This window comes from Daphnia pulex, chromosome 2 (assembly GCF_021134715.1).
Source record: "Daphnia pulex isolate KAP4 chromosome 2, ASM2113471v1".
NCBI classification, from domain to species: domain Eukaryota; kingdom Metazoa; phylum Arthropoda; class Branchiopoda; order Diplostraca; family Daphniidae; genus Daphnia; species Daphnia pulex.
In genome coordinates, this window is record NC_060018.1 from 3,234,040 (window position 1) to 3,255,654 (window position 21,615).

At 43.3% G+C, this 21,615-nt stretch overlaps 1 protein-coding gene across 8 annotated transcripts in view; it reads right to left on the reverse strand.

The window, feature by feature from the left end:
• LOC124188385 (peroxisome biogenesis factor 1-like) overlaps positions 1-21,615 on the reverse strand; it is a 91,211-nt gene that overhangs the window by 25,711 nt on the left and 43,885 nt on the right. For 5 of the 8 annotated variants that reach the window (XM_046580970.1, XM_046580975.1, XM_046580976.1 and 2 more), the window contains one exon: positions 20,942-21,059. The exons of 1 other annotated variant lie outside the window; for it this stretch is intronic. The gene's annotated coding sequence lies outside the window, so the exon portion shown is untranslated. Of the gene's footprint in view, positions 1-5,430; positions 20,241-20,941; positions 21,060-21,615 lie in introns of those variants that run through there. 2 more of the 8 variants (XM_046580978.1, XM_046580977.1) reach the window with 2 other exon arrangements.

The following is a 21,615-nucleotide window of genomic DNA, read 5'->3' on the forward strand; positions in this document are numbered from 1 at the left end:
TCTTAGAGACGTATTAGGTACGTATAAAAACTCCTCCGAAAACAGAGAAGAAGGGCAGTGCAGCTCGAGAGGTATAAATAAATGAAAAGGAAGAAACAAACCAAACAAACTACAAAAGAAAAAAAGAAAAAAAGAAAAGAGTTATGCCGAATTTGATGCGTCGAAACAGGCGGACAGGGCGCGCGCAGGAGGCGAAAAGGGCCGAACCCTTTGCCGGATAATTAGGTTTCGTGTTGATCTGCCTCTTTGAAAGGCAAATGATCTCATCAAGCGGTCGTAAATAATTGGCGGTGCACATGCGGTGTCGGCACGTCGGTTTTGGAAGAGCGACGAGCAAGGATGGAGAGTTTCCGCCCAAGCGCCCCCGTCCATCACGCCGCTGCCGCCGATCCTTTGAGGCCGGGGCAAACGGCAGCGATGCCAACCACTACCACTACTACCAACCTACCGCACCATCAGCCGCCAAAAGGCAACAGCAGCAGCAGCAGCAGCGGCAGCAGTTGGGTTTACCGAAAAAGAACTCTCGGCCACGGTCTCTCAACAACCCATTTGAAATGCGCCAACTTCTAATGGGATAAGTACAGGGCAGAAGCGCATCATCGACCAACGATGGAAGAAAAAGAAAAAAAGAAAAAGGGAACCAAAGAAACTAGCTCACAGAAGGATTGCGCACCCCCCTCTCTTCTGTGTTATTCGGCAGTGAGAGGCGGTTCGACTCTTATGAGGTGGGAGGGGTTTTTATTTTATTTTTCTGTTTTCTTTTCTTTCTTTCCCTATTTTTCTTTTTCCCGAAAGAGAAAGAAAATTGCAGCCAGTCCTGTATAATTAAGCCTATTCGTTTCAAACAACGAGCCGATGTCGGTTGCGCTCTGCGCTCGATGATGGCAGAGCAGCGGGTACAACGAGCGCAACCGACTCGGAACTGAATGCAAAGAAGACGAAGAAAAAAATACATATCCCGATCGTTTTTTTCTTCTTTTTCTTCTTCTTTTTTCCAGTTCTTTATATTTTTCTTCTTTCAAAAGAACTGCATAAGTGTCTCTTTAAACTCCGGGCCGGCTTCTCTCTTGTTTGCCTTGTCTATTAGACAAACATGCGGGCGTGCACACGGCACCGCAGTACGATGCATACCAGCACGTAAATAATTCTCCCGCTCCTTGTTGCTGCTTACTCTTCCAATTCTCCTACAGTCCAGTTTCTTTATTTTCCTTAATCGCTGATGGCTGTTAAAAGGCCGAATCATCATCGCACAAGAGGAAGACCTAACCCGACAGCCCGCCCACCCAAAAGAATTAAACGAGCGACGGCCTCTTTTTTTTTTCCTTAACGTCCAATGCGGTCGGACTCACGTGTCGTCGCATCGCCGGGAATCTTCTTCTAAATCACACATATGCTTTACATAGTGTCTTCACCCTACGCAAGTCGGCTGGGGAAAAAAATAAACACAAACAAAACAGAAAAGGGCTTTGTCGGCACTGTCTCTATTTTAACATCCCGAAAAAACACGACAATTTCCTCCCTCTTTTTTTCAAGTTCGTTTGCGTGGCGGACGTCGTTTTCTCTCACCACTTTGACTCTGTTTACATGTACGGTAAGATAGTTGTAATAACCCTGCGTGTAGCGTATTACCTAAAAAAGTATACGCCAAGCAGCCTAGGTGCAATAACAAGTTAGAGAAATGAAGAGAGAAGGATTCCAAACATCCGCTTTTGTCGGTTGAAGACCTGCTGATTGGCAACCAGATCCAGAAAATGGATTTCAAGTAAATAATCAAAGTGAACAAACCGAAGAAACAACAAATAACCCGTTTTCAAGAAAACGGCGTTTTACTTTGAAAAGGATAAAACTTTAGTTCCAGTCAGCGCAGGTCGTTTCGACTTCATCGCATTCAGAGTTATAAATAAACACAGGTTTAAGGAGAATAACAAGCCAGTGAGAGAGCTGTCTTGGTGATTTATGCCAAAATGGAAGAAGCAGCAAAGCTCCAGACAATTGCAGCATACACACATTTATACAGTTAGACGCATACACCCAGCGCAAATAGTTTCTATCTTTAGAATTGGCTACCTCCTCTTCATTTCCTCCCATAGTTTTCCCCCTCAGAAGAGAAACAATACAACGAGAGAAAGTCAGATAGCACAACTACTGTACTAAGAGAGAGAGAAAGACCAAGCCATGAAGCAGACGTGTGTCGCTTTTGTGATGATGCCAGCAGCATATAGCAGCGTCGGGGCCGAATGAAATGAAAGGGAGAGTCTATACATGCGTATGTATATATAATGTTTTATGTATGGAACAGTAGACGGGAACAAGAGGAGGAGGATTTTTATTTTACGACAAGTTAGCGTGCCTTTCGACCATGCAATATGCGACCGAATAAACCGACAACAAACCGTCTATATGCATCGCGGACAACATGGAAACAGCAGCAGCAAAAAGAACAAGAAACGGCAGCCAGCAGAGAACGGTGACCTATTGTTTTCCCTTCTTCCTGTCTAGTCTCTAACTCTATATCCCCCTCACTGTTTTGTGATGGATGTTTGTTGTTTTCTATGTTCTCCATGCCGGCAGAAGCTTTTGATATCGCGGCTTCTGTTCCTGCTCTTCACAGCCAATGCGGACATGTTTGTTGCCCGATGCAAATCTTAACAAACAACGACACGGACATTGGGATCGAGCCATGACGTTCAACTATACGCACACGGCTCCCATGGGCAAAACTAAATTAAAACGCTGACATGACAATGTCCGATGCTAGCCCTGACATGACTCCGATAGGCTGATATCAATTTTCAGTTTTATGCAGAACGTATTATTAATAATGGCCGAATCATCAGTTATTCAGACCCAACAAAGACACAAAAAGCCAGAGACAGCAGCAAAGGCTTGATTAGTATTCGGCCTTCCCCCCCCCCCCCCTATACACAACGTTTTTCCGAGAAAATTTATCAACGAAAATTGGATGGGAATTGAAGCCGGCATGTACCAACAACACGGTCGGGACAGCAGATGAGAGATCACAGGCCAACGAATCAATTCCCCCGCACACCAAATGCTGATTCGATCCTTATTCAATCAACTATTCAATTCCGGTTTTGTTAGCGCCAATCCATGATGGATTGATGCCAACCGTAACGACCCCCGCTGCTGTTCGCTGATCAATGTCGAAAAACAAACGACCAACAACAACATTCCATCACAGATTTTTCCCCTTTTTTTAAAACAAATTCCTAGTCGTACGGTGTATATGACATCAGCTTAGCCGTATTGTGTCGTATACACCGACTGGTCTCAATATCCAGCCCTTTCCGGTTCGAGTGGGAGGAGTTGCCCACCTGATTTTCATCCGTTGGCGAATAAATCTGCTGACAAAACGCGTGTCCCTCTATAGTTATATGGTGGAATAGATTGCAACGGTTTTTTTCCCTTTCATCGACGAGTTCTTTTTCCCAGTCAATGAGACAAGTGCAGAGTAGAAATACGCCATAGTTTGTTATCATTGCTCTTTTCTGATTCTTCCTTTCTCTCCGTCATTCTTTGCCATTCGGTTTTGTTCCGTGTTCTCTCAGCGTCAGGTCCGAGCCTTTCACACATACCATTGAAGGTGTCGAGTTATGTGGATCAATAGGGAAGTAAAGAGGAGGAGGCATTTTGTGTACGGCCGAACGGAGGGCCATCGTCAGTCAACTAAATACCAGAAAAAAGGTGAGAAAGGAAGAAAAAGAAGAAGAAAAGAAACGGTTATTTTTCTTTGCTGGAGACCCCCGAACACCCGATGAATTCGTCGTTTGACATTCCTGAGCTTCTTTCCCCTCAACAACCCCCTCCTGTTGGTTCTCTCACTCTCCTTACTCCATTCCTTCTTTCCTTGTGTATCCCATTCACCTTACCTTCAAATCAGGTGAGAAAAGAATTTGCCTCCGCTCGCACCACAAACACCCATTGATTCTTTCCTTCCTACTTTTATTTTATTTTAGACATTGGCACGTTAACTAGTTTGTGTATAGATTTTTCATTTCTTCTTCCTACTTCTTAGCAAAACGGTTAAGACTAACTGGACAAAAATTACTCCGGGTAATAAGGACCGGGGATACGTAGCAACCAAAAGTGTCCACTTGCGATGTCCGCAGTTCTCTTCCAGCTGTGGCTATTGCGAGCACATCACGAATAGTGGAAGGTGTGCGTTGGCACACCTTAAAGAATTCTTTGACAATTTTTTATTTCTTCCAGAAGCGGCTTCGACTTTAGCTTCACACGAAGGAGAATAGGCTCCCTTGACCAGCCTGTCAACCCGTTTATGGTCAACAAAAGAAGATCGCCGGGTGGGTCTCCCCCCTCCCTTCTTAGTATACACATAGTGGTGGAGAACTATAGTGTATAGCGAACTAAAAGCCCTTGGAAGAAAAGAATAAAAAAGAAGGGAAATACTGCTATGAAGAAAAAAAGGAAAATAGAGAAAGGAGTAGGATGGACAAACCGAATCGCTTAAGGAGGCATTTTCTATTCTTCTTCGTCATTTTGCCTTTTCTTCCTCATCGTCGCGGAACACACCTGGACACAACCAAAAACTTTTTTCTTTTTTTCCCTTCTCAACATTTTTGCGTGGACTGTGCCGGGTACTACCAGTTTACCTTCTTTCATAAAAGAAAGAAGGAAAAGACATCAAATGTGAACCACAGCAGCACTCAAAAACAGGGCCTATAGTTGTTGCTGCTGCTGCTGTGGCTCTCTGTTCCAGTGTTCTTACATTTGCCCCCTTTTGCGCTCCTTTGATGATGAATTCCTCCTCCAGACCCAGCCCTCATTTCCCAGTTGGCCTTTCTCATTCTTCTCCTAGTGTTCTTGTTCCAGCTTCTAATCTCCTATACATTTACCCGAAAACGATAAAAGAACACAAGAAGAAGAAGCTCGAGTAGGAGGCTAAAGAAAAGAGGAGGGAAAACAAAACACCAAAATAACACAACCCTCCTCCTACCATCTTCTTCTCTCTCTCCCACACAAAAAAGAAAAAAATTAAAATTAAATAAAAAGGTAGGAGGTTCCACTCGGTTCTGCTTCGAAGGAGTCACAGGAGGGACATTGTTTCTGACCAGCCCAGCAGACACCAAGTGGCTGGGTGTATATACATAATACACTTAAAAAATAATAATAATAAAAATAGAAGGCTTTCTTTTCTTTCTTGTTTTATTATTGTGCGGGCGGTTTTTTTTTCCATTCTTGTCTTCGCCTTTCACTGTGTCAACACAATAACCTTTCTAAATAAAAATACACCCAACTCGATCTCGCTGAACTTCTTTAGTCATCCTCCATTCGAGAGCGCAAACAACAACAAGCCAAGCGAGAAACAAGACGCAACAATCGAAAGCTTGTAACGAGATTTCACCTCGGATCAAAAAGGAATTTTTCGTTTTTTTGTGTTGTTTTTCTTTCGTTTTGTTTCTGAAGGGTTCCCTTATTTCCTTTATGATGGCGAGAATGCAGGACATGTATATAAAGCTTGACAATTTTCAATGGCCGAAGGGTCGAAACAAGAGGTGCAACGATGGGTTTCCTTCAGGTGCCGCAATCGCCAAGAAACTTTCGGGGGTACACGCCCGCAACTTGGTTATGTTTTGAAAGAGAAAAGATAGGTACGCAATAATGTGGCCATTATTCGGGGTTCTCAATTTATTATTCTCGTCAATGTTCCGCTGTCTCCTTGTATAAATTTAGTAGCGAAATAATAACAACGTCAAAAAGAGAGAAGATACTCCATTGTTGTCACTCTTCATTTGTCTTTATCTCATCATCCGTTGTACTACTAGAAGAAGAAAAAAAAACAGAAGTTGAAGGTAATGGAATGGAAGAATCTCATGGAAAAAAAAAGAGAAGCTCGGAAGCAGCAGGCCCAACATTTATCGATAGATGGACAAGATACACACCAAGACGAAAGGAACACACACGTGAACTTGGCTGCCGTACATCAAGTGGTACGAGATGCGGATACAACATCTAAATGGAGGAGGCCAAGTAGAAGAAATATCCAGGCGGAAAAAAAAGGTACAAAACTAAAGAGCCAGGAGGAATCGAGCGAAAGACCTGACATGTTCATTCCGCACACAACACACAATACCCAAATAGGAAAGAAGAAGAAAAAAATAGAAGAAAGAAACGAGGTCTTATTGTGATGGCTTTTGTCCGACCCTGTGGGCTTTTAGTACCGGGGACACACCACCACAACTACTACCAAAGAACTTCTCAACAACAAGACAGACAACGACAACAACAACACCTAAAAAAATCACTATAGTTGCTTACCACCTCAATGTGGCTACGTGTGTTGGACGAAAAGTGATGTGAAACTCAATAAGATGACGGGTCATAAACGGACAAAAAAAAGGACCTTTTCCTTTCATCTCATCCAAAAAACCGTGTGTCTAATATACACCCGTACCTATAGTCTTGTATACAACATTCGTATCTAATCCGTCTCCTATACAACACGGCGGTTATAAATAAAGGGAATAAAAGAGACGGACACAAATTGGGGAATTCAACAAAAGGACTAAGAGAAACAAATCAACCAACGGTCAAATGGATATTGCCCAATCAATTAGGCCTTTTAGTCAGCGCGACACCCTGGGACAAAAGGGAAGAATATAAAGGTCCAACTGAACACGGCAAAATAAGAATTTATTGAAATAATAAAAAGGAAACAACAAAGTTTCATTTCGGTTCTCTTCCAGCAAAACACTGCTAGCAACGCTAGTCAACTTTACGCGCACAATTTGACACGTCGAAAGGAAAACCGTCACTCGATTAATAATTCCAAAGGGAATTGAAAAAAAAAAAAACACGGAGAAAAGAAAAAGCGGCGGACAATTGACAGCATCATTGTGAAACAATATGCATAAGCTGGTCCGAGTCCAAGGCTATAAGATTATAAAAGAGCCAATCTTCGCTGTTGGCCATGGACGCTTTAGAGAGAGAGATAAAAGAAGCCAACGTCAGTCTGTAGTTTTGTACCGGTTGATGGTGGAACACTGGAATCGTTTCAATCAATCAGACACCGGCCGTCTCTCTCTCTTTCTCGCAGAGTGATCTTGTCAGTGTTGTGTGTATGAGAAACAAGGGGCCCACCAACAAACAAGTTGAGTGTACACGACCGCATCCATAGTTGCTGCACATCACATTAGACATAAAACCAAAAGAGCCAAGAAATCTAACGCAGGAGAAGTAAGGAAAAAAAAGGGCACGAGAGATGGAACAAGCCAAGAGATCGGAGAGAGAAAAGAGCTTTCAAATCAGCTGTCAAGCCGTTTTTTGAATCTACATGTTTGATTGACGTAGAAACAGAGAGGACCGCTCTGATGGAACACGGGCGTTGAAGTCACCTCAGAGCAGATACCAGACGTTTCCCTTTTATTTTATTTGTTAATATTTATTTATTATTTTCAAACCAGAATAGATAAAAAAAAGAGAGAGAATAGGCAAAGAGGAGGAGAAAAAAAGAGAACAAGAAAATGACACGCGTCATTGACGTCAGGTAAAAAGTAAAATAAAATAGAAAAAATAAGGGAACTAGTTGGTGGTGGATAAACAAGCATTGTCAAGTTATAAGAGGAGAGAGAGAGAGAGATATACACTCTCTGGCTTATACAAGAGAAGAAGTAGAAGAAGAAAAAAGGTTTCCACACGCACGAGAGAGAGAGAGGCGGTTATTACAGCAAAGAAAAGAGGGACCTCAGCTACACCAGAAAGAATGTATTTCACTGGAGGGAGGTGGCCCCCAATAAGTTTTGTGCAGCAGATTTTTTTAGAGTTGGCGCGCTCTGGTCGAACGCCCAATGAACCTCCTATAGGCCCCGGCATTCTCGTCGTTCTTCTCACGACCCCCTTCAACCTCGTTTTCCTTTTTTCTTTCTTTCTCTCTCTCTTTAATTTCTTAACAGTTTCTCCTCTTACAACATGTTCTCATCTACCAGAGTGGCCCGTGAGCTGCTGGGAAAAAGACACCTAAAAGAGCGCCATCCTCTCGTATACGGGGACGCCCCGTGAATAATTAGCACCTCGGCCCCTTTAGCGGTGAATGTCGATAATTTCTGAAACAAACTTGGATGTCTACCATGATGACGGTCGCAGCAGAGCAGACCTCCCTCCTATTTGTGTGGGGGAGTATCTCTGCTCCAACCGAGCAGAGTCGTCGGTCAACTGCTTCACCGTAGGTGGCGCGCTTAAAACTTTTGAGACCAAACTACTATATTCTTTTTTTTCTTCTTCTTTGGAATGTTTCTCATTCTTCTTTTCGTCTATTCGAGTCTTTCTCTTTGCCTTGGCTTCCATGAGCCATGGATCCCGTCGCCAAAGCAAAACAAGAGGCCGGAACTCGACTCACCGCTGCGCAGTGGAGTCCCGCGTTCGCGCTCTAAACCAAAAATTTCGTATGCAAAAAAGGCAGACACGCTAAGGAACCGACGTCGTCGTCGTCGACGACAGTCGCGTGAATATGCAGATCCTACATCACACGGCCCACGGAGTCAACCGAGACTACACGCATCTCATGGATATTTTCTATTCTCTCATTCCCCAAACAAAAAATAAGAAGAAAAAAGAAACAACCCCCGTAGAAGAAGAAGAGAAAAAAAAAGGCCATTTAATCGTCCATCGATCACCACCTCTTAGCTTTGAGATCGGACGCGCTAGCGACGGGAGATTTTTTTTTTCCTTATTCTTTACCCAACGGCCAACTCAAACAAAAACTCTTGTCTTTTCTTCTCCTGATCGCACAGTTTGTCTCCTTCACAAAATGTTAGAGTGATTTGAACACGAAAACTTTAGCGCGTTCGACTCAAAATTATGCGCAAGCGGATGTAACGCAGGGGTGCAGATCCACTTCATTCCAAGAGAAAAAGGAGGAGAAGAAGAAGAAGAAAAAAGCCGGAGAAACGTTATTCCTCTAACTTAACCTCGGCGTGACACACGTCCCATTACACAAACATGAATTCAAACAACTTACAAGACGCTAGAAAAATCCGCCTCCTCCGCTCACATCAAAGTTGTTCTTTTCCCCAGTGTTTTACATAGACGGATCGGATCCCCGTCTGTTTGTGATTCCTTTCTGTCCGCCTATTTTCATGCAGGTACAAGTTGGAGGCCGTAACGTAACGCGGATTACGTCGTGTTTGTACACACAATGTAATACCTCCGACGGCTGATATTGTTTTTTTGAAAAATTGATGAATGACAAGCAGAAAACAGGCCTTTCCCCCGACTGATTTGATTGTTTCGGCCCACAATTTCATGTAGGTCCCACAGAAAACAACAACGCGCACCGTCAAGGTAAACACAAAAGCGATAGCGATGGTAAATCGCATCCACATATTTCATCGGCAGGCCATTCCTAGACATTCCGGCCGACCGTCGAGGGATTGACAATGTGACGTTTGTTGCCTCAACTACCTGAAGCGTCACAGCAGCCCATTATTGGCGTTTATTGTGTCTTGCAAAAGCTATTATTCAACATCCGGCCCTTTTCTTCATTTTTCTTTTACAAGGCACGCGGACACAAACGAACTGTAAGTAAAGTGAATCGTTTTCAATAGAGTCAACCCAAAAAAAAGTCAATTTTTTTTTCTTTTATGAAACGAATCCTAGCGCACACATACAAAAAAACGAGAAAAGAAAAGACTTTGGGGAGGAGAAGAAGAAAAAACACAGGTGGGGGGAGGTGGGCACGTCTTTTTTTTAATGCCGAGGCTATCAGGTGTTGTGTATGCGCCATCACAAAAGGGAAAAGAGAAGACGATGGCCAAGTAGTGGTAGCAGCAGGGAAATAAAGCCAAAGGGAGATCACCACCACGTCTAGAGAGAGGATGTGTGCAAGAAGAAGAGGGAGGCTGCATGTGTCATGGATGGGAAACAATGCCACACAACCAACCCCCCAAAGTCCTTTTGGCAAAGTGGCTTGGGCTGACTCGGCAGGCGGCCCTGACACCTTCTCATTCTTGTGGAACGCGACATTGTCTTCGTCCTTGTGTCTTTGGCGCGTACGACCTCCACTTGTGTCCTCTTTCTTTTCTCTCCGGGGACGGATCTCTCAGGTGAGTGAAGAGCGGCCGATCCATCGTCCAAATGAGAAAAGAACAAGACGCAGGGAACCGGATGAGGGAACACTAGCAGCACAAAGCTACCACCAACTGTTTCTCTCTCTATGCATTCAAGCCTACGGGAGAAGGTGGCCTTTCATTTTTCTCCAATAGCCCCAAAAGAAATTCATCTCTCATACTAGAAAAAAGAAAACGACAAGATTTTTTTTCCTGGGGTGTTCTATAGACATTTCCCGAGGGAAATGTATACACATTCAATTGTGGAACAGGCTTTTCTTTCGGCCCGTTCTTCTTCATCCAACAATTTTTTTGTTGTTTTATTGTCCAATTGACAATGACGCGCTGGCTTTTGATTTGCGCAGCATTTACAAGGTGCAAGTGCCCTGCCCTGAACTTAATAGCATCATCTACAGCTTAATAGAACGAGAAACAATGCATCAGCTCATTGGATCTTGTTCACTCTCCAGTTTCCTCATCTTTTTTTTCTCTATTCATTTCAAAGTCAGAAAAAAATAATATAAAAAAAAATCTCAAAAGCTCTTTGCGCACATCAAAGCTCCGGCTAGAAGAGACTAGCGCGCGCATGTCTTTTGACCCCCCAAGATGCTGTCAAATGATTCCTCTTCTTTCCATCTTCTCTTCTTTTTTTTTTATCCCGAGGAGACCCTCAGCGGGTATCCCATTAGTCCGGGCGGTATGTTCGGGTTGGGCGCAATGTCACGTGAAACACCTCGGGAAGTCTCATATCTTATGTGTTACCACCACCGGGACGAGTGTACAAGTTTACAAGGAAGAAAATGGGAGGGAAACTGCGCCGCTTTAGAGCTCACACAGTGTCGATGGTGGAGGTTCGTGTTATACACCGACACCGTGCATATGATGTCACTGTCCAATCGCAATCACATCTCCAGATCTTATCTTTTCCTCCACTTCACGTGGTGTCTCTCGCTCTTTTCTCTGCGCTCTGGGTTATAATAATAAAAAGAGAGGAAAAAGAAAGAAAGAAAAAAAGAATAACATGATCGGTTTCCTTCACATAATCGATATCCCATCAGACGGACGGATCACAAACGGAGCGCGCGTTCTTTTACAGATATAATAACCCGAGATTCCTTGGCGAGATGTGGTTCACTTCTTCGACTCGGTCGCCGCCCTGCGATAGAATGTGTCCACCTACACGCACACACACAATCCGTTTGAAATAAGAAACAAAATTTCTTTTAAAAAAGAAGAAGATAAAAAAATAAGCTAATGGGCGGTTTATATGTTGGCTCAATTTGACGGGCTGGATTCTATTCCCTAGCAGGTCACAAAGGTCAACCTGTCGTTTGGAATGCGCACAACCTACACCTCTATCTAGTGACTGGTAATTTCCACCAGTCCTGTTCACTGAACGCTGGACATTCCTGTTTTTTTTTTTCCAAATTTTTATTTCATTTCAGAATTGAGTCGACCTTTATGGATATGGTACCAAGTGAGAGAGAGAGAGACCCTTGGTATGTGTTCTATAAGCTTCTTCGTCTTCTCCAGCCCGTTTTAGGGTGTGTGTTGGGAATCCAATTGAGAAAAGGTGTACGACTGCCTCAGTATGTCTCTGTGTGTGACTGCATATAGGGGAGAGTATATGCACACTATAAAAGAGGGGGTTTCTCCAGGATTTGTGTACTACCTGGAATGCTTCGAAGAATAGGGCAGAGAAAAAAAGGAGCGGTTCACCTGACAGACAGCCTGTCGCCTCAGCTTCTTCTTCCATTCTACCCCCTCACCTGAAATAATAATAATAATAAAAGATGGAAAAAAAAGAGAGAAAGGTCCTCTCCACCTTTAGAGTTCCCTTTTCTTCAACACACAGGGACACACCATCATTTACGGCCGGAAGTGCTGTCTCTTCTTTTCAGTGTCCAGTTCTCTCTCCTGTCCAGGGCTACTATAACCCCTATTCTCCCTCCTCCTCCTCCTACTTCTACCACGTATCTATTCATCCACTTAAAGAGGTGGTGGTGTGTTCGGTCCCAATCAGCCTAACCTATTCAACTTTTATGTCGCTGCTGTGAGCCCCGGAGCTGGCACAAGATGACACTTCAAGAGTCCCTTATTCTCCATCTACCCCCACCTGAATGGCTGCGACGCATCGGGTCACAATGTTACACACAGCCATGATTTACACACGACACACAAGCCAACATACATACATATATATCCGACAGCATTTCTCTCATTCTATAGACTCCTCCTACTAGACGTTTCCTTATTTATCCTTATACGACCGTTTGGATCTTTTCTTCAGACTCGCACTTCCACACTCTTTTCGCCTTTGCAAACCCGGCGAAAACATCAAATTACACGCCGTTACAACACACACACACACATCAGCCGATCACCGAATGTCTTTCAGCCTTGCTTTGGCCGAGAAGAAAATAAAAACATTACTTCACGTAAAATAGGGGGGAAAAACGCGCGTGTTGTCACGACCGGGCTCACGGCTCTTCAAAAAAAAAAAAAACCGAAAAAAACCCGAAATATTTTTTTTTCCCTTTTCGTTCCATCCACTGCGGCCGTCGCCGCTCCGAATGGCCGCCGGAAAAAGAAAAAAAAAGAAACTGTAAAGAAAATTGCGCTCACGGGGCTTGTAACAGGGCAGCCCAAACACAACATGCGCAAGATAGAATTGGACAGAGAGAGAGAGTAAAAAAAGGAAAAATGATTAGCATAGCAAAGGATCCACCGCTCTGGTCACATAAAAAGAGACGACGAAGAAAAAAAAAACGAAAAGAATAGAATTGAAAATCGTTTCTTATTTTTAAGGAACCATCTGTATAAGTAATACACGAATAATGTTTCTGAGACGCGGTTGAGAAAAACAGCAGTTGAGAACACGCGGACAAGAGGTGGAGGACCAACACAAATATATCCGGCCGTAATCGCTGGATGTCCCGAAAGAATAAAACATGTTTTTGGAGAAAAGAGGCGCAGCTTTGTAACACGCAGTTATTGTACGGCACATTAAAAGAGTGTATCTGTGCTAGCAGTTGATTTACCCTCCCGTGTTTACACAAAAGGAAATGGAAGGAAAAGAATCCGGCGCGTGCGTTTCTCATTTGCGTGCATAATGCGACTTGAATTATTCCATGAAAAAAAATGGGAATCAATTAAACGGCTGCTAAATAATCGCCCTGTTAGCGCAACCGTCTATTATCGCGATTGGAATGTACAAAAACGCCTCAATAGAAATGGAGCGTTGATCGTGACAAGTTCTTTGGATGAATAAAATTATCGAGAAAAGGAAAAACCACCCAATACGCTGGACAAAACACACGAGACAGAAGAAGAAGAAAAAAAAAAAAACAGAACTGGAATTTTCATTCCTCCTGGAAAAAAAAATCATAAAAGATGGATTCGATCCGGTTTAACAATAAATGTAAAGAAATGGCCATCAGATCCAGTTGCTGGTTGAAGTGTATATCAATAGGGAGGAAAAAAAGCGTCCCCAAGACCAAAAAATTGTCCATTTTCTTCTTCTTTCGATTCTACTAACCTCTTGGACGACATTCATCATGGGTGGATATGAAATGTACCAAAAAAATAGAAAAGGAGAAGCTGACTCGGCACTTAGCCATCATATTCAGTGTGCACTGACAAAAGGAGGAGACACACACACAAACTAGCAAGAATGGATTTCGATAAAGGAAAAAAAAAGAAACGATGGATAGGGGCTGAAACACGGGAAGAAGAAACCAGAAAAAATGCCCAGCATTTAAAGAAGAAGAACACAAATGAAAAGAAAAAGTCGTCATTGTCAGTTACAATGAAAACGCATCCTTCCGGCTGTGGCTCATCTTGTAGGGGGGTCTCTCTTTCTTCCCTCACCGATAAAAATTGTCATTTAAGAATGAAAAGAAGAAGAAAAAAACCATGGACGCCATTATCGCTATATGGTATCCCCTTGTATATAAATACACTACAAGTGATGCTGGACGATGGTGCAGTGCACACAGCACTGTGTAAAAAAAAAAAAGAAGGAACAGAGCGCTACCACCTGGGCCGGCGCAGCAGCTCTTGTATTCTATTTATTCTCCAGCACAAAGTTTATTTGATAGCAATACACAGCAGCTTCTGGGATCAACAAAGCGCCAACTCAGTAGGGGACTCCCCCATTCCACAGAACAAAAAAAGAAGAAATGAAAGAAGAAACCACCGCCACTATATGCACCACCACACACCTGTGAAACGAGGATTTGTCAGTGGATTTACAGAGAGCGTATAAGGCTCATACCAATGGCGCAAGAAATGATATCCGTATAAAGACACCGTTTCTTTTAGGTAGCAAAAGAGTCCATTGGTTCCGGTCCCTGAATGGCACAGGTCAACCTCAAACATGTCGCAATGAAACAAATCATCTTCCCGAGAGTTCTGAGGTCACACAACTTTGTATTCCTATTTTTGATGGGCGACAAGCTATTTGTCTCTATTAGTTTAGTTTTATCGATCGCCGCCATCAAGGAAGAAAAAGAAGGCAATTTCGGCCAAGTCTTTGGCAAGTCGTGGGAAATCCACTCGCATGCTGAGCCGAGCATCCAGCAGCTCTACGAGTTTTCGTTTTTAGTTTTCGAGTCCGTTAAAAAAATCTCGGAAAAAAAACCATGAAAATAAAGAGAGGGGAACAAGGACGAGATAGAAATCAGCACACACACACACCTGAGGATTCCACCGACCTCGTCGTCGTCAAGCTGTCTAGCTCGACCGGGTTCCTTGAAAAAAAAAAAAAATTACTATTCCAACCCCTACAGACTTTAGTGTAAAAGAGAGAAGAATAGAATCTAAGCAGAGAAGGGGAGAAAAGAAAGCCTTTAGACACCCTTACTCACCTCCTATTCTCTTAAAAACACGCTCGGAAATCTCTCTCTCTAAGGTATACATGCGCTAGAGCCCCCCCAAAAAAGTGTAAAAGAAAAAAGATAAGTAGACCGGTACTATGCATAGTCCGTCCCTTGCTTGCTGCTATCGTGAGGATATATCTCTTCATGTTCTCCTTGTTCTTGTTCTTTCATTTCGCACCGAATGCTGCGCGAGAGGCGATGATAAGAAAGAGGGCGGAGATGACAGTCAAGAGTCAAGAGGATTTTCGGACGTCAATCACGCCCTGTGGGAGAGCAAGCGAGATATTCCTGCGCTGCTCAAATACAATGGTGCCGACAAATCGACAAGGAGAGAAGAAGAAGAAGAAGAAGTCAGATTATATTGAACATCGGCCCCGCGTACACCACATTTTCCACTTATCATTTCTTTTCCATCTCCTTTTCGATTTTTCAATCGAAAAATAAAAAGATTTCAAATGTTTGTACGAATCTGTGTGGAATCTGCAAAATAGCTGGAACCATTATCAATGGAACATATCACCTGGGTGGAAACACATCAAAAAAAGGATGGAGGGTAGAGAGGATTATGGGAAACGGTACTTATGCGGCACCTTATGGCCAGTATCCAGCAGCACGTGCATCGCAGATCTGAAAATTCCATCCACCAGTCGCCCCCTAAAATCGGAAGAGAGCTGCAACGCTACGATTCCCCCGCTATTCATGTGCACATGATGTCCGGGAAGCTTTCGGGGGATGTAATCCTCTCCTTTTTTCAATGGATACCAGGAAGGAAGGAAAGTGGGTGGGCAGGCGGATGGATGGACGATGCAACGGATGTTCGGCTGGCTCGTTCTCGCTAACTCGCACTCCAAATCACGTTAGAGATGTTTTATACTGTTCCAATCCAATACCATCCGCTATTGCATCAATGAATAGATTGTCGGAACACATGGCGTTCCAACTAGCTCATCTCGGTCAAGAATGAGAATGTACAGAGAGGCAGCCAGCCAGCCAGCCTCATTTATAGGGGTTTGCCCACTCTCTCATTCTCAGGTGAAAAGGTGCACCGCGTGCAACATTTTCCCACCAGAACAGTACCATCGAACGCGCTCCATAGTTTCCCTAACTACAAAAGAGGATAAACAAAGTTGGGCAATACAGCAAACATGTTTGTCATTAAGACTCGTCGCCCATCATAATCTTCAACAGAACGTAGGACGAATGCAACAAGCCCCATTGCGTCACAATAACCAGCTTATCAAGCAACAAAACTCAAGAGGAATTAAACTACAAAAAAGATTTTTATTTTAGGACATTCGACTGTTCAAGAATCGCTAGTAACGGAATGATGTAATAATAAATTGCGCAACTGCGGTAAAGAAGGAACACAATCGACTACAAACTCAGCCTCATTAATCGATATAGAAAATCGGGAATTGGATTTACAAGGGGGACCTTGGTTGAATTCTATCGTTTGATTTGTATGTCAAACACTGTCAATAACATTTAAATGGCTTTGCCAATGTCACACAAAAGAAAAAGAAAACCCTGGGGGCGAGCGAATGTGTTTCCCTCGGCGCAACAATAGCATCGAGCGTCGGATTGAGATTGTATGTAGCCGACGCAAATAAATAAATAACATATTAATAGCGGAGCAAAAGAGAAAAGGTGAGAAGGGGGGGGGACGGAAAGGTTATACGTGCAATGACGGAATCTTTTGTTGCGTTTCATCCTGGCACCGTGTGAGAAAAACAAAATTGTGTAGAGAGAGGAAATAGGAGCGAGGACTTTGGCGTTTACACACAATAGGCCAAGGAATAAAAGGAGAAGAAACAACCGTGTCTGTGTGTGTGTGTGTGTGTGTGTGTGCCAGAGCGGTCGTGTCGATTTCAAAAGCTCAAAAGCAAAGTGTGTAGAGATAGCACTATGTGTCACCCACACATGGAATAATACGAGGCTCCTTATGACGTCGATCCCTCGTCTCTGCTGTCTCGGCCACCCCGAATGTTTCATCCCCTGGAAAACTCACCTAGGACACCACCTCATTCCCTCGTGATGGGCACGTTATAGCAACTGCGGACACACAATCCCGGCATGAGGCCTTTCCTCACATACAAAAAAATATAGGAAAATAGGAAGAAGGAATGACGACGACGACGACAACAACAACAAAAACGAAGGCCGCCCCTCTCTCTTCTGTTGATCATTAGCCTCTGTTGCTGCCTGGTGGTTGTTGGGGGGCCATCGGGATGAGACAGCAGCAGGAGACCGAGCGTCAGCCATCATCCGGCAACTATTAATATGCCGAGTCACCTCCTTCTCATCGAGCCAACAGAAGCGGCAGAAGCCCACGAACAAGACTTGGGCCACATGAGTCGGAATAGTCGGCTTTATTTTTTCCATCATCAATCGTTCTTATATTAGATAAAGAAAGCGCTACAAGTCAGGGGAAGAAAAATCAATGAATGAAAACTCTCACCCCCGGACGACGAGGTCAACCCAATAGGATCTGAGAAACGTGAAAAAAAGAATTCATTTTCTTTACGATTTTCTTACAATCTAAATCGGATTTCTCTGGCGACAGATGCGTTCGGCACAAGATGTTCTAGTTGATCATTTCTTTTTGAAGTGTCATTTCATGTCGTCAGAGATTCTGCACCATCACCTGGATTCCCTGCTGGATTGGAATGCGCCTCTGGGAGTCGTCCCGTCATTTACACGATAATAGATTTTTTTTTCAAATAGAACTCGGACATTCAAAAAACCACCAATACAGCCGGGCGTGGCTCTTGAATGGAACAAAATTCGCAATTGTTGAAACCACCGCGCCCAGACTAAACGGAATTTGAGTATCTTTCGATACCACCAGCACGAATAAGAGGCTCATTAAAGGCATTGCGAGTCGTGTGTACGTATAGATATCAAAAGAATAACAGGGCGGATGATCGTTTTCTTGTGATACGTACAAAGTCTAAACTTGAGGCCAGACTCATATTCTTGCGAACGACGTATATGGGAATCGACCAGGATTTTGATTTGGAACTGAGAATCGGGGAAAATGGAAAAAGGAACGAGACAAACATTCAGGAAAAGAGCGGAATCTTGATAGAGCCATCACATCAGCTCTGTGGTGGTATGGCACGCTGGGGTCCTTCCATTGAAAAGAAACGGACGTGATGGATTCCTATCCTAACCGAGAAACTTATATACGGCCACCAAGCGGCGCAACTTCGAGCCTCTCGTCCTGCCAGCATTTTTTTTTTCGAACAGGCAACGCCGAGTCTCCTAATCCAAATATCAGCACAGAGTGTATGGTAGACGTATGCACATCTAAATAGTAAATATACGAACATCCTATATAAGGGGATCGCTTTTTTAAGAGCCGAGTTTCAAGAGGGGAGGAAAAGAGGAGGCGCTTTTCAATGTGCACGCGCTCCGAAATCAATCAACTCCCGGCGACATCGGCATTCAAACGCGGCGCTATGTGATGTTTGAGGCTGTCTCTTGTTGTATCCAAGAAGAAGAAGAAGAAGATAGAGACGGGCAGAGATCGACGGACAGAAGAGCGGACGACATATACGCTCCACTTCTTTTCAATCTATAGAGACGTCGACGACGACAACAGCGATTTGAGAGAGAGAGAGAGAAAAACCTCCCACGTGCAAAGCATTTGCATCTGACAGCGTCGTCTTCTTCTCCGAAATGGGAAGAAAAGAATCAAAAGAAGGGAACGACAGACAACTTTGCGACAACAAAAGGAGAAAAGAAAAAAAAAAATAAGCGTCTTTGACCTTTCTTCCATTTACGACACGATCAACTCTGGCATCCGCCTAAACTATTTCCAGTTAATACTAGGAAAAAAGTTTCAAAAACCTCAGACGTCGAAGAATTTTGTTTAGCCATCCCAGTGTCATTCATTCCATAGGCTATTGGTGCGTTTATAGGAGTGATTCTCCGATGGGAGTCTCTATATAACCTTTACCGATCCGAAATAATAGCATTTTGGGCATTCGTTTTTTTATTATTGAGATCAGACGATGAAATTCAATAGCGAGCCTCCAATAAAGAGAAGAAAACATTTGTGAAAAAACAGCGAGAAAGCAAACAAAATCGTCTGTAGCCCGAAAAAGAAGCTTATAGATAGCGATTCTTTTTCAGCGTACACTATTGGGTGAATGTGTGTATGTAGCATACTGTGCACACATCCGACTGTCTGGTGAGGGGGCGGATACACACAAAAGCGCCCCGTGTATGTACAGTTTGTGGATATATCACCAGACGTCTGACCCCGGATACTCTCTCACACTACAAAATACGGACTGGTCTGTAGCGATGGGATAATAGGTTGGGGGCCGTCGGGAATCAAATCAGTTAGGACATTGCATACACGACTGCAAAGGAAAGAAAACAAATAGGGAAATGCAGAGTTGCAGGTACAAGTTCTTTTTCTCCCTCCAAATGTCGAGGGAAACTAGAGACAGTCTCATTCACAGAAACGGGAAGGTATCAAACAAGAGTAACAAGAGGAAGAAGGGGACTAATATAATGCAAAGAAAGAAATTTATGATACAATTGCCGTCACACGAAAGAGGAAAGAAGAAAAAAAAACTGACTGTGGCGGTGGTGATTCACTACAACTACGTAGTAAATATACTGTGTTCTCTCTTCTTTTTTTTCCTATCTGGCTTTCTCTCTGTTACAATTGTACGTGTCTCCTGGACAGGACAAGGGCGCGGTTTTTCACTGAGCGACAGTGCAAGAGAGGGGAGAGAGAGAGGACATTCACTCTGGAAACGGCTTCAATGAAGCGACACCATCGTACAGTGAATGTACGCCAACTATACTCGCCCATACAAACCGAAGAGCTCACAGTCCCTTACTACTACTGACTTACGGTACTATGGTCCGTCCCTCAATCCTCCCCAAACTCGGTTCATCTCAACTGAGGCATAGCTCCTGTTGCTCCTGGCCCCAATGCCCTGGACCCCATTGTGCGTGTGTGTTGTACCTGATTTTTTTGGGCGACTGGAAGAAGGAGTAAAAAAAAAAAAACCGTGTCGTTTTGCCAGACAAACCGGAGCCGGGATAGACTCCCTTTTCTTATATTCTTCGATTGTGTACACGCATTGAACGAGAGGGACACTGAAGCGGAGAAGAAGAATTAGAAAGAAATACCATTGGCTTTTTCTTCCCTTTTTTTCGATAGATGGTGTTTAAAATGACGGACAATAGGCATCAGTGGCAATGACCTCTCACCTCGACGCTCCCTTCATTCACCAGTCGTACACAGAGGACCCTGCTGCCCAAAGGAGTTTCGATTGTTAATCAATAAATACAACAAGGAAGGAAAATGTGTACAAAGGGTTAAAAAATAGAATCGAAAATAGTCGAGAAAACCCCATTAGCTCCAGTCAAGAGAATCCTCTCCAGCCCAATCGCACATCCATCCAAGTTCAAGAAAAGCTCAAGATCCAAGCTGTGTAAAGCATTTATGAGCGCCCAGTGTATACCCCACCCACTGGATGGATATTTCATCTCGAGTCGAGAATAATGACAATCAACAATCGTAAAAAAATTTAGAAAATTTCAAAGAAAAGGAAAAGAAAATAGGAATGCAATGACCGTTTGGTTTTTAAGCTCCCGCGAGACATTCAATTCCAAATGTGTTGTGGTCAAAGTGTCATTTACAAAAGCCGAAAATTAAAATAGCCCAACACACAAAAAGAGCGCAAGAAAAAAAGGTGTTTCTAACCATATTCCTCCTCCTATCTTTTCTTTTCTTCCATGGCTAATGACTCTCAACTCTCAAGTCCGACTTTTTAAAGTTTTACTTTAAGCAATAGATGAAACACATTTTCCCTTTATTCGCGTCGTAAAAATCGACAGTAAAAGTGGCCTATCAGTCGACGATGGTACATCCATTCTTTTTCGCATTATTGAGATCGACCAATACACGGCTTGACATGCCACCATTTGATAACTAAATGAATCTGGACTCACCGAAAACGAAATGGATCAGTCAACTGGAACACGTCCCGTCAGGCACCCATCTCAAACAGCACCAGTAGAAAATAGTCACAGCGGCCATCAATTTGTTCAGAATTCACGTACAGTTCACCTAGAACGTCAAGTACACGAACGCGAGATTAAAAATCAAAATGACGACACGCCATAGAAAAATGCACCTGTCCACTTGGCCAGAGACAAACTACTGCCATTAGGCTGACTCAATTACAGCACTGCCAATTTTTGTAACGCACTAACGAGAGGAAGGGCCAGAAAAAGTCGATAAAAAGAAAAAATTGGGGAAAGGATCGGAAATGGAAATTGTGTAACGCACCCAACCCAATAAATTTCGAACCCCTCCTTTTGTCCAAAAGGTGCAATACTAATAATCCACCTCTACCTCACAGTATTGTATTGAAATAATTTAAAATTAATTCTAACGGAAAGGTACTTTTACCCCCCAAATCCCTGTGAACCAAAAAATCTGATTGAGCCGCCCAATGAAAATGTTCGCTATCGTGGCAATGGTGCCTAAAATAAATTTGACGATTCGAGAACGATAGACATTAAGCGTATCAATTCTCTGACCATAGTTTATTTCCGTCTTTTCTATTCCGATTCTATTGTGGTCCCTCTCGTCCAGCAACTTCGTCTATAAATACAGCACT